General features: G+C 36.6%; 1 protein-coding gene across 6 annotated transcripts in view; it reads left to right on the top strand.

Moving 5' to 3' along the window:
* The first annotated feature begins 3,671 nt into the window (after nt 1–3,671).
* LOC131693366 (uncharacterized) overlaps nt 3,672–14,442 on the top strand; it is a 122,442-nt gene continuing 111,671 nt past the window's right edge. The window contains exon 1 of one of the 6 annotated variants that reach the window (XM_058981127.1): nt 3,672–4,000. The gene's annotated coding sequence lies outside the window, so the exon portion shown is untranslated. Of the gene's footprint in view, nt 4,600–14,442 lie in introns of all 6 variants that reach the window. The other 5 variants (XM_058981126.1, XM_058981125.1, XM_058981123.1 and 2 more) reach the window with 5 other exon arrangements.

Genomic DNA, 14,442 nt, shown 5'->3' with positions numbered 1-14,442 from the left:
CTCATTATGATACCAATAATTTTAAAATAGAGCAACAGTTGATGACTTCAAATTTATGTGTGAATTGGAACTACGGATATGGTATGAATCGTAACGGACTTTCTCAAAAAATCCGCATTCGAGATCATCGTTGTGGTACGAAGTAGAGTGAGCCGTACATCGAATATTCCATTCTGACATGTGTTTCAAAAGGTGCCGTCCAATATATAATTCGATAACAAAATAAAATAACTGTTTTGCAATCGAACCATTACCAGAAATCTACCTGATAATGGAGGTTCAACATAACTGAATGTTTTTAAGCCGTTAGCCCCCCCTAATGGAAAAGGCTGCGCACGCCTATGGGTGTGGTGTTGGTTGTAGTGGATGTAATTGAGAGTTAAATTGGCTATTGCACATCTTGTTCGGTCTTGTACTGTCGTATCTGGATTTGTTTTTAATATGTTCTCTATATCAGCAATTAAATGGAAGAAAGGGGTGTCCTGGAGTTTTGTAGTAGGAAGCGCAAATTTTGGGCCTAGGCTAAGCAATATTTCCATTTCCGGCAGTAGCTCTTGTTTGTTCCGTTGTGTATTGCTTGCTGATTGTAGGCTGGGTTGACACTGTTTGATGCTACTGCTGTCTTAAGGATGATTCTGTTGAACTTATGTTTGGTGTTGTTGGTTCTGTTGCGGATATGTTTGCCGTGGTAGTTAGATTGACTTGTGAAGAAAGATGTTGCTACATCTTCGGGGATATTTGAACTTTGGATGAGTGTTGCTATTTATTTAGTATAATATTCATTTAGTATAATAATAATATTTATTTAGTATAATATTCAAATCATAGACATTCGAAGCCTTTTTCGTGTATTGCGCGGTTTACTCTAAGCTTTGTTGAAGCTTATCATATGCATAAGGACTTTGAATCATTACACATCACGTTGCCGAGCATTTTTTCGTGAATAAGAAGTCACATGATTTATCTTCACGTATATAAAGCAACCGCTAGATATAGATTTTATCCAGTTCAAGCCATATTAAAAGCACGAACAGAAGCTCACATAAAACCATCATGAGGAACGCAGTTGTTATAGCGATCATCGGCTTCGCCATTTCTTGTTGTTTGATTCGGGCTGCACCCAGCGGTGAGTGGCTATTGAAAAGTGTTAGAATGTTATGATAATTTTTAAGCAATTGAATTCACAGATATTATAGAAATATGCGGTCCAAACGAAGAATACTCCACTTGTGGCACTGCTTGTCCGGAGACATGTGAATCAATAAGAAAGGAACCGCGACCATGTATAAAGATATGCCGAACTGGGTGCTTTTGCAAGTCTGGTTTCGTTCGCAATGCATATGACGTATGCGTCCGTCCATTCCAATGTCCAGTTTGCCCAGTTGTGCTACCGCTGCCATACAAACGGCCAGCATTTCCGTGTGAACCGGAAAATCCCTGCGAGAGTCCTAAATCATCATGCGATGAACCCAACCCTCCTTGTACCACTTCAAAGCCACCATGTGGCAAATAAGTGATCTAGACTCTAAGTCTAGAAAATCCAGGATGCATGTCGAATAATACCAGAACTATATATTTATATTAAAAATCTTTCCTTTGCTATTGATTTTTTTGACAAAACATTCAAATGAAAAACCGGGAATTCGCAGTGCAATTTTTCCGGCAGCCCTAAGTTTGCGCCGCTAAAACAACAAAAATGATCCATAAAAAATTGAAAAACGATCCATAAAAAAGTTGTCCATATTCCATAAAACAAAACTGAAAATCCATAAAAAAGTGTGAATGATCCTTAAAAAGGGTGATTTGATCCATAGATTATGTAAAATTGAACCATAAAATAATCGCAAAAGAGCACTAAAATAGTAATAAAAGAGCAATTAAAATGAACCAATGCCCCATAAAAATATTGGAAATGTTCCATAAAATGATACATTTTGCGCCATAAATTAACTGACATTGATCCATAGAATATTAACAATGTACATTAAAACACGTCGATATGTTCCATAATATCGACAAAAGTGTTCCACGGTATTACAAAATGGAGCAATAAAATGTCAGAAAAAGTTCCATAAATTTGATGAAAATGTTTGCTAAATAATTTTTCTTGGTCCATAGAAGCTGTAAAAATGAACATTAGAAATAATTCATATATCGAACGTTAAATTATGGTTCATGGATATTTACAAAACGATCCATAAGAAAATAAAATGTCAAACGATTCATTAATATGTGCTTATGCACCTGAAAAATTAAATTTAATGAATTCATGCGAAATTTTTGCTATTCCAACTAATAATAAAGTTTATTACATTTGGTTGTAATGTCAAACTACAACAAACAATGCATACATTATAGTTAAACTTCAGCTTCCGTACCCAACTAGTCAGCTAACTGACCTTAGCTAACCTGAAATCATTATGGCAACTCTTTAAACGTCAGGGTATTTATGATATTAGAGCGCTGAGTGTTATTAGACCACCTATACAGGCTGGCATGAGTCGCAAATACTATCTGAATAACTATCTGAAGCGAAAACGGACACTTTATACACGAACCCTGACTAATGTGGCTACGCCACATCGCTTTCTTGTGCACTGTCCGACTTCGCTGCCGCTCAGTCGGCTTTTAACTAGCTATAGCCCCTATGTTTAAGTAAACCGGGCAAACGAGAGAACCACAGGTTTGCCTGCAATTCCAGCTACGGGTTAATCAATGCCTCGTCCAACGGATCTTCAGCGGCTTTGCGCCGCTTCGGATCCTTGGCCTCGGATATGCGGCCAAGCCGCATCACACTAGCTCCCAGTATAAGTTCACTTGTTAAAACACTGTCACTGTTATGAGAATTATTAAGCACAACTTATTTTTTAAGTTTACCATAAAATTTTGCATGAATTCATTAAATTTATTTTTTCTAATGCATAAGCACATATTAATGGGTCGTTTTACATTTTCTTTTCTTATGGATCGTTTTGTAAATATCATGAACCATAATTTCGTTCGATATATGAATCATTTCTAATGTTCATTTTTACATCTTCTATGGACCAAGAAAAATTATTTAGCAAACATTTTCATCAAATTTATGGAACTTTTTCTGACATTTTATTGCTCCATTTTGTAATACCGTGGAACATTTTTGTCGATATTATGGAACATATCGACGTGTTTTAATGTACATTGTTAATATTCTATGGATCAATGTCAGTTAATTTATGGCGCAAAATGTATCATTTTATGGAACATTTCCAATATTTTTATGGGGCATTGGTTCATTTTAATTGCTCTTTTATTACTATTTTAGTGCTCTTTTGAGACCATTTTATGGTTCAATTTTACATAATCTATGGGTCAAATCACCCTTTTTTATGGATCATTCACACAGTTTTATGGATTTTCAGTTTTGTTTTATGGAACATTGACAACTTTTTTATGGATCGTTTTACAATTCTTTATGGATTATTTTAAATATTTCATATGCAAAAGTACATTTTCCCAATTTTTCCCGCCTGTTAGGACATGCATTACTTCTCTCCGAGAGACAAGTCGCTGATAACGTTGCAATCTGAAGGACTCAACAACGCGAGTGCCCGCTGCTCACCAAACAGTCGCTCACCGGCTGAGTGGTCGAAGGTTTTTCCGGCTCCGTCATAGATTTTCCGCCACTTTTCACAGTAACCAACCAACGGCAGTAGCTCAGTTCTCGTTAGTCATTCGTCCTGTCCGGGTCGGCCCGGAAAAATATCCGCAAGTTGGATCGCGCGTTAAAATTAGTTACCCACCAACCGGAGCAGCATCCATTAACTGTATCGCCACCACCATCACCACTACCACCACTAAGTTAAGCGTCGTTATCAGCGTTGTAGGTGGTGGAGTCTTTGAGGGTGATCTCCGTGGACCACATTTGGTATGATGAAGCTGCAGTGGGTGGTGTTCGGGTGTAGCCTACATGTGCTCCAGAGTATGTAATCCCAGCAGTAGCCGCCAGTGTCAGTCAGTGGTATGTAGATGATGTACATAGGCGACGCAGCAGCAGCAGCAGCGAGTGTACAATGCCTGGAAAGGAAAAAAGATGCGAACTGTGGTTGCTTTCGTAGAGGATATTCTGGTGGAAATTGTGGCAGGCTGCAGCAGCTGGCGAGACGAAAAGGGAAAATTGATTTTCTTATCAGTAGTGTGAAGGCGTCCAGAGCAGAAAGTAACCCAAATCGATCGAATCGTGCGCGAATGTTGGAAAAGTGAATCCGTTCAAGAGAAGGGGCAACTCCCAACTGTGGAGAAGTGATCGTGCAAAATTCGCAACAAGTACATTTCGGTCGGTATAGGTTGGAGCGGAAAATCGATTCCGATTAGTGAAGTTTGTTTCCCTTCGGGTGAGCCTTCGGGCTGTTTGCAGATCAAACAAACGAGCCAATTTCCGGCTGGGAGCAGTGAAAATTGCCCACGGTTGACGTCAGCAGCCATTTAAGGCCGAAATATGTGAAAATAATATAAGAAGGTTGATAGCAATCAATACAACAATAGTTAAAAATAAACAAAATAGGTATTTTACATCAACTACTTGAGCGTTGAGCTGAGAGTTCGACACGCAGCTGGGTGGTGAGTTGCAATTGGGCGGGGAGAAGCACACAGAGCTATAAGGACGAGTGGGATACACTACCATTAGGTGAACCAGCCAGGCGAACGGTGAAGTGCGAGAGAGTGGCGAAACTCCAGCATGATGCAGGTGTATTGGTGTGTGAGAGGTGACTACAGTAGCGGGTACACGAGAGTGTAATGAAAACTTTTACAGCTATTGTCTGTATTTTGAAGCAATCTAAAGGGTTATAAATAAATTGTCTCCACAAGGAAATCACATTAAAAATAACATCATTAGTGTGACGTTATTATTATGATTAATTATTCATCGATCTCTGTTAGCACTGGCTGCCCAATAACGACGCCAGAGAGATGACTTTTCCATCTGAGCCCTAGATATCGACCCATCAACACATGGACCGGGACCAACGGCTTTACAATCTTTCGGTCATCAAAATGTTTCACTATCAAAAATCGCTACTTTATTCAATAGATTGATAGAACTTTGATTGTGGTTCTCCAAATTAAATGCTACTGATGTAAAAATGTCTGAACAATTGTCCGTTCTAATTCACCTTATTGTTTGAATTTATTTTCAATATAGTATTCCTTTAGTAAAAACCGACGTAATCCACCTAGCTGCCAGATGAGACATTTCTTACACACATCACTGGTGGATTATTCATTAGTTTACAGAACTGATGAGAAGTAGATACCCAACTAGAGGAGTGATGAGCACAGTTTTTAGTTCTGCACGAATAAAACCTTGAATAACCTGAATAAATTACAATAAAACAAAGAAAATTAATTGCGCAAAAATATGAAAAACAAGTAATCATACTCTTAAAAAATAACTAGAATGAGCAATTTAAATTAATTATTGCATGAAAAAATAAGAATAATAATATGAATGATATGAATTAAATGGACTAGTTGAATAGAATAAATAAGACAAGAAAATTAAACGAAATGATTGAAATAAAATGAATAAAATGAAATTAATAAATTTAATAAAATTTATAAAACGAATGGAATTATTAAAACGAATAAAATGAATAATGTGAATATAGTGAATAAAACGAATAATATGAATAAAACCAATAAAACGAACGGAATGGGTGAAATTAATAAATAAAATTGAATGTAATTTTAATAAAATGAACGAAATGAATAAAATGAACAAAACAAATAAAGAAACAAATAATATGGACAAATTCAATTCTATTCTATTTTTACTCTTACACAGCCAGTATTGAAAAGCACACTGGAAAACACTGCAGTTATTCTGTAGATTTTTTTCTTGTCAATATTAATATTTGAAGCATATTTTCATATGTCGCAAATATCAAAACGGTCAGGCCTACTGTGCAGTGTTAGGTTTGAAGATGTTTCAAAATTGAACGGCAATCAAATTATTCATATAATTAATAATTCAATTAACGAATTGAATCTTAAAATAGAAAGAAACGAGTACAACCGTACCGACCGTTTCAGTTTGAAAGGGATTAAATAAATCGTTGGGAGTGACTTGGCTAAGAAGGTTAATGTCACTCGTTTGGTCCTTTGGGATGGGGCAGAGGTATTTACACCTTGCCCTGGCTAATAAGACTAGGTTAAAGCGCCTTTACTCGCTCTCATTATTGACCAGAACCAATTAAAATTGCCTAACGTTCATTGGAACAGTATGTTTGGGATTAACATGATGCGCCACATCCTGCAATCTATATTGATTCCTGCATGCTGATCAATTACTGACGCCGACCAGGTCCGAATGCACATCTTCTGGGAAAGGAAGAAATGTTAGTTCGATATATGTCGCTGCTAGAGACCGAGTAATCCTCTGTATCTCCACATGTATCACGGGAAGGGGAGAGTTGTTAGTAAGTGTGGCAATAGCATGAATATATGCTCTGGGCAGCCGGCTACCGAGAATTCGGGAAATGTATCAGTTGTCGTAGTAATACGATTGGCCAAATAAACAACTTTAATTACGGACAGCCGACTATAAGGAGCAATTCTTATGTTTTATTAAAACGGTATCGTTCTTTTTTCTATCACGCGACAAATTTTTCGTGGTTCGTCGTATCGATGCTAATTTTACCCGTGATAGTTTGAATAAAAAGCGAAATCTTATACAACAGGTATTTGTGCGTGTTTTACTGTTTTCACGTCTCAGGCACTATTTTTATAGATAGTTGGAATTGCACATGTATAATGGTTTCGTAGTAAGAGATACTTTAAATAATATTAAACAGCAAATCAAATTAATAACATAAATCAATTTAGTTTAGTATACTAATCGTAAAATTAAACAATGATAAAAAGGTTTTCGAAATTATTAGAATAAATTAAATTGTTTCAAACTAATAAATTAGATGAAATGACTAAGATGAATAAATAAAATAAAATGAAAGAATAAAAACCGACTCACATCAAAAACAAGAAATATAAAAAAACAAGAAGTATATTAAAAAAATATTTTAAATAAATTAAATAAATAAAGTAAACAAAATAAATAAATTGATTAAAATGAATAATTTAAATAAAATAAACCAAATAAATAAAATAAACGCAACATGCAATAAATATAGTTGAAATGTTTTGCGTTTCGGATTCTCCTCATCAGTAACCAGCACCGGACTTTGGGCTAGTTAGACAATAAATCTAAACTAGCACCTAAGCTGCCACTAGTTAGACGCCTAATCCAAAAAAGTCATACGTCTTGCATCATTGCATGACATCTAAACAACCGGCTGGTTCCGAGTGATGTCTCGGGTAGTCAAGCACAGAAGTTCTTGCTTGCTGATGAAAATCCGGAATCCGAACTAGTCTTTCGGTTCGCGAACCAAACGCCTGGAATTATACAAAAATATTTCCAAAAGGAGAAATTTTGGATTGAACCAAATGTTTTTGTGTACAGGTGCACAATACCGTACATAGAGTTGGAATGTTTAGCATTTCAGATTCTCCTCATCAATAACCAGAACCAAACTTTGGGCTAGGTGATGAGGAGAATCCGTAACGCAAAATCTTCCAACTATATTTATGGTATTGTGCACCTGTACACGAAAACATTTGGTTCAATACAAAAAATTTTTCTTTTGGAAATATTTTTGCATGAAATAAATAATATGAATGAAATCAATGAAATGAGTGAAATAAACAAACCAAGTAGAATCGGTAAAATTAATAAAACGATGAAAAAAGTAATAAAATAAAATGAATTCAATAACTTAATTGAAAACTCAAGCAACATTTTAACAGTAATGAAACTAATAGTTTTTTTTTGTTAAATTTAGTAGTGGATGAAATGAAAAATGAATGAAGGGTTACAAAAATCTAGATTATTAAAATGAAAAAACTCGATATAATATATGAACTGGAAAAAATGAATAAAATACACGAAATGAATAAAGTGATCAGAACGACATGAATAAAATAGATAACTCAAATGAACAAAAAGAAAGCTAAGAATGCTGATTGAATTTAAGTTTTCATAAAGAATACTGACAGATTAAATTGAAATTATCATATATTTAAAATTAGTCATAAAGAAATGGTATGGACAAAATTAATAAATTAAATCAAATCAATAATTCTATAATAATATAATAAAAAAATACACAAAGTAAAATGAATTAAATTATTAAAATAAAAAAAATAACAATAGTTATAATGGTATGATTATTAGAATAAATTAATTTGAATTAAATTAATAATTTGGATGAAATTATTAAAATGAATGAGTGTAAAAAATAGTAAGATAGTAACCCTAGAACGGTTTTGTGGGGTACATGGGTACCCCAGAGCTATTTGCAATCCCTGTTATTCCGTTAAGGTTTATTTTGACTACAAGCAATCCTCATCATAAATCCATTTGATTATTAAACTTCCGTTAAAGCAGGTGCAACTTATTTACTTGGCCACCTTAAGAGTGTGCGCTTAAAGTTTATCTGGGGTACAAATGTACCCCACAAAACCATTTTGCGTTAGTGTTTTGTCATGTGTACATAATTCGAAACATTTATTAGGGGCCGTACACAAATGACGTAGCTTTTTTTCGGCGATTTTGGATCCCTCCCTCCCACTCGTAGCATTTGGTCACAAAATTCTAACCTCCTCCTTGTAAATAATGTTGCATATCACTAACTCATCCTCCCCCCCGCAACCCTGCACAACGCCGCCGGTGGATGATAAAAAAATACGTAAGTTTTTCAATTCTTTTAAATACATGTTTTTACAAAATATTTGGCGACTTTTATCAACATTTTCATTATAACAGCCAATTGTATACAAAATAAGTGCATTCATGACAAATATAGTATTCATAGTTTTGTTATGAATTTTATTTGTCATGGAGACAGGAGAGAGAGAAGTTCTCTCAGTTCACAATCCTGCAGCAGCAAATGATTCTAAAATGAAATGAAAATCTGCATGGATGAATGGGCGATTTGTTCGTTTGACGTTTTCAGCTGCGTCACTGAATATTGAAAATGAATGCGGCTGAATATGATCAATTTTTATTCAATGAATTTGAATATTTTTAACTCTGTCTCCGATTATAACACGAAGCGACCGTGCAGCAACGAATCAAATGCATCAAAGCAGGCACTTGCACAATGTAAGCGATGATGATTGTTGTTTCATATGCTTTACCGGCATTTGAAAACTTAATCCTAGATAATTAGTGAAATGAATATGTTGTACGATATTCAACTGAATGAATAACATGGATATTTGAATGAATATTTTTTCTAATCACCGCGAGTCGCATCAGTTTCATTTTCAGTTGTCAAAAGAGAGCTTCGATTATTTTTAACTCTGGTTGTACCCCACAAAGCCGTTTACGTATAGACAGTGATGTACCAAATCGGGTTTTTATAATTTTGGGGAAAAAACCCAAGGTTTTTTCCCGGTTAAAACGGTTTTTTCGCGGGAAGATTGGGTTTTTTGCAATTTTTGATATTTTAGTAATTCAACATTAATGTATTGTTATACAAACATTTTTATTTTATTTATGAGCATTATTGTCATAAAGTTTTGCATGTATATTAATCCTGAATGGTTTTCCTCGATTGAATCATTGTTATAGCGGTGATCCAACATTTCTTTACAAATATTGTGGTTAAATAAGTGATAAAACTTTTCAACCTGTTTTGGGCTAAGTCGATTACGTTTCGTACTGTGAATCCACCCAAACGTACTGCACATTTTTTCTACTGTTGCTGATGTAGTTGATGCCGAAAGAATTTGGGTTGCGATTTGTGAGAGTTCTGATTACTGTTCATACTAAAGACGAATGTCAAGGCCCTTTCTTTCTGCATATTACTCACTTTTACTTTTCACCGAACTAAATAGGTATTTTCTAAATTATGTGTGAATACCTACCTTATTTCGCTAAAAGTATAGCAACCCCCAAAATGAGTAACAAGTAGAATAAAAGTAGTTCGGGCATCACACGATTATTCTAATTTTCACTAGTCTGAGTAACAATGACTATTGTTCCCAGTGTTATATGAAATAAATTGGAATATGGAATGGATCGAAATTAAAGTCGCAGGAACAGAAATTGCTTCGTAAAACCCGTTATAAATATACTAGAATGTGAAAATAGGATTTGAACTTCAAGTTTCAAAATCGGACAGGAGCTTTTCGATTATGTCCTATAGACTAAAAACCGTAAAAAAGTATGTCCGGTTCTTACAAAGGACTTTTCTTCATCCAACTTTTAATCTTGAATGTAACGTTGTATGGAATTTCCTGTGAGCTAATTATACTGGAGGTTCATACTTGCCGACTTTTTCGGGTGAGAATATTTTAAGCGATTCTCATGCTCAAGGATCTCTGTCCGATTTTCACGCTTGATGTTTATATTCGATTTTTACATGCTAAGATATCTAGAGTGGGTTCTACAAAGTATGTTTTATCCTTGATGGCCTCTCAAATGTAAATGATTCTTTAACCCTCCGGAAGTGGCCCACTGAACGAGCAGCCGCTGGTGCCCTAAGACGATTTCGCTAGATTTTCAGAGCAGCGTGCACTCAGTGCACTAGCGCGACTGCCGAAAGGTTAAAACATTAAATGAACATCATATATTCGATAAAACAAAAAACCCATATTTCGTCCGGGTTAAAATGATTTGGGAAAAACCCGGTTAAAACCCAAAAATAAAAACCCGGGAAGATGGAATTTTTCCCTTCGGTACATCACTGCGTATAGAAAAAGTCACGAAATCGTTGTAAGGTTAAAATCATGATAACTGGATACAATGCATGAAATGAAAACAGTAACATTAGTTAAATGTATGAAATGAATAAACTGATCATAATGCATCCAAGTAATTAAACGAATGAAATAGAAGATATTAATAAAATTATTCCAGATGACCGAAATGAATGGAAAGAATATAATTAAAATGAAATGATCATATATTTAAAATTAGTACAGTATTCAAAACGCTTATAATAAACAAAACTAATAAAATACATGAAATTGATAAACTGTCAAAATGTAGTATATGGAATGAAGTTGTAACTATGACTGTTACTGGCTAGCACAAGCATGCGACTTACCTTTGACTATAACCTCTGGATGCTCCTATCTGCTTCGATAATTCTTGAGCGTTTTTTTCAAAAAGTCATATCTGCAATGAGTTACTCTCTTTGTTTACTTTCTCTTTCGATTTTTACGGCGTCGCTATAACACTTTTCACTTATTTTACAGTACAGATCAAAAGACGGTGGTTTTAACTAGCATATTATGCAAAGAGTTGAGGGATAAATGTTAAAGTGACCGAATTATTAACAGAAAAGAAAGTAAACAAAGAGAGTAACTCATTGCAGATATGTCGTTTTGAAAAAACGCTCAAGAATTCTTCTCCGGTCGCAGTTTCACGCCGACTCTGGCTCGCGCCACTTTCCTCGATCGCGTCACTCACTCTCACACTATGCCACGCACTGATCCTACTTTTTGGTTGGTTTTGGGGAGACGTCGCGGAAGCTTTTCAGGGTAACGAGGTATGTCGACTTAACCGGGTGGAAAACTATTCGCGGGTATAGGGAACACACTACCGACGGCGGACTTCACATCCGAACTCGTGCGCAAGGTGTAATTTCCATTTTTCGTCGGGGTTTTGTACGGACGGATTTTCTCTTCCGTCTGGGCGCCACACGCGACACTTTTGTGGTAATTCTGGCCGGTTTTGACGCGCCGGATCTACGAACCCTACGTTTCTTCGCTCCCTTTTTAATACAATTCGTGTCACTTAAAACATTTTAGTATTAGCCCTTTGGCTACACACGCGACCTTTAATTTTTCTTCCACGACCGAAGAACGTCTGCACAGTACCATAGTCAAAATCAAAGAGAGCGAGATCTCCTCTTCGGTCTATGATGAGCCCTTTCTAGCCCTGGTCGCTACCAATTAGGGCGGATGGAGCCAAACGCCAAGAGTGAGGCGTACTGTGTGAGGGGATTTCTGGAAAAATGCGTTTTTGCCTTTGGTAGCGACACTCGAGATTTGAAACGGCGCGTTTGTTTTCCTAATTTATTTTTTCTCTCCCTATCTCCTATAAACAAATTTAGGATTTAACAATGTTTTTAACTTAATGGGACATGGGCAAATGTAACAAAGTTTTAGATAAAAATGATTTGACATATTAGACCAATTTGAGAACCATTGTTTCAGATAGTTTTAAAATGTGTGTGTGTAAACAATGAAAGGCGATAGCTCTACTGTACATCCGACGACCCATTTCATGAATGCCTGTTCCTACACGTACATTCTGAGACCGCCTTCATATACAATAAGCCCCGCGCGAATACATCCACGTATCAATTGGATATTTGCAATATATTCGCACTACAAGAATGAAAATAATATGAAAATGACATGAAACGATCTCACCAGCTCTGAATAAATAAATTTATGAGATTTCTGTGAAGAATTCTCCTCCATCCGTGAAATTGTTGCATCAGCTACTTTGGTCCATGCGGCGCTGCAGGCGCTAAGCGGAACGAACAGGCGTATTTTTATGCGTCTTGCTTCACATAATTCAATGGCAAAGTTGTGATGACAAATTTCTATGCCAAATCTCACTTTTCTCGCGATATTCCAACCTACTAACATGTAACTCAACAGGAAAAACTACCTACTAAACGTTTGACTTCATTTTCTTGTTGAATATATTTTATATCACTGAAAAACTTTGAAAAATATTGGACGTTAACGACAACACGTCCGGGCACTTCCCCATTTCAGATAGTTTTAAAATATTGGTGAAAATTCCAAGATTTGAAGAATGGCTAACTAACTTTCTAGTGTTTCTACTTCATTGATGGACCCCTGGATACTCGAACTTGTTTTGGAATTCAAAGATGTAACAGGTTTCTGAAAAGATTTATATTTTGTGTCAAATGGCCTACGCACTATGCGAAGCTCTTTGCACTTCTCATGCGGACCACCGCTCTTCTCTTTCACAATAAACCTCTTCACTCCGATGTGTGTTGCTCCCATACGTGCATTCTACTCCATGGCTGCACACCTCAAAGAGTAGAAATAAAAAAAGAGCCTCTTGGTGAATCTTGGTCCCACGCGCACGGAAGCAGAGAAGGTAACCAAAAAATGTTTTAAAGACATTCTTCCGATCAAACTTAATCTGAATTGTAGTTTGATTCGCCTTCCTACCTGGTTGCCAGCGTGGCTCTTCAAGGTGGCTCTTTGCGCGAAGTTGTGCAGCTCTTGGTGCACAGATCTTCTTCTTTTTCGTTTTCAAGTTTCATGCGTTTGATTCGTCGTTACACTTTCGCTACGTGCAATAAACAGAGACGAATGAACAGTTTAAATTTTACTTCGGCCTGAGCGAGACGTACAATCGAGAGAAAGTGATCAACAGGCCTCTCGATCTAGTGTGCATTGTCTCGAGAACAAAAGAAAACATCGGATTATTCTTGTCATAAAGAGACACTTGATGAAAATGCTTTACTGCGACCGAACGTCGCGGTCGTTGACTTTGAATTTTGTTCGATGTGACCGAGTTTTTGTGAAGTGAAATACTTTCTGAAGGTAAAAATGCAACTTAGGCTCACGGAACTCGCGCACCTTCAGTATAATCATCGCAATGCAGTATTAATATCATTCAACAGGTTGGCGCAAGCCGACAGATTCGTTTTAAAACTAAATTTAAAACACGTGGTTGAAAGTGACAACGTTGGAATTAAGGTTCCCGTGTATATTGAAAGTGACTATACAGATGTAAGGCTTCATGACCTATCACCTCGTACCCCTCGTGAACAAATTGCAAAATGCATGTCGTCGCCGATTGTAATTGGCACTTCAACAGAGAATTTGTGGTAAAAGAATCTATTTTTGCAGTCAGGCTCCCCTAAAGAACATAATTCGGCAAATTCGAGGTCGAAATTAGTGATGGCATGATGAACTCTAATCGAATAACTTAGCATTTGCATTGCTATCTGCCTTCTACGGGTACTTGGTCGTTCCGGTATTACTGTAAATGAATGGACGGACGAATTGGCTAGAGCTAGTGCTGCGACTTGGGCTCACTGGTATCCGCCGACAATGATACCAACAGCGAAATTCAGAGACGAATCTTGGCGGGAAATTTGGACTCCGGAGGACGCTCCGGTCGAACGAAATTTGCCGCCGCATGAAAATGATTATTTACAAGACGCTGATTAGACCGGGTGTCCTCTACGGCCACGAGACCTGAACTATGCTCGTGGAGGACCACCGCGCCCTTGAAGTTTTCGAACGAAAGGTTTTGCGTACCATCTATGGTGGCGTGCAGATGGAAGACGGAACGTGTCGCAGGCGAATGAACCATGAGTTGCATCAGCTGCTGGAAGA

Source organism: Topomyia yanbarensis, chromosome 3, assembly GCF_030247195.1.
Source record: "Topomyia yanbarensis strain Yona2022 chromosome 3, ASM3024719v1, whole genome shotgun sequence".
NCBI lineage: Eukaryota > Metazoa > Arthropoda > Insecta > Diptera > Culicidae > Topomyia > Topomyia yanbarensis.
The sequence above is the reverse complement of the archived record's forward strand: the minus strand, read 5'-3'. Positions and strand labels throughout refer to the sequence as shown.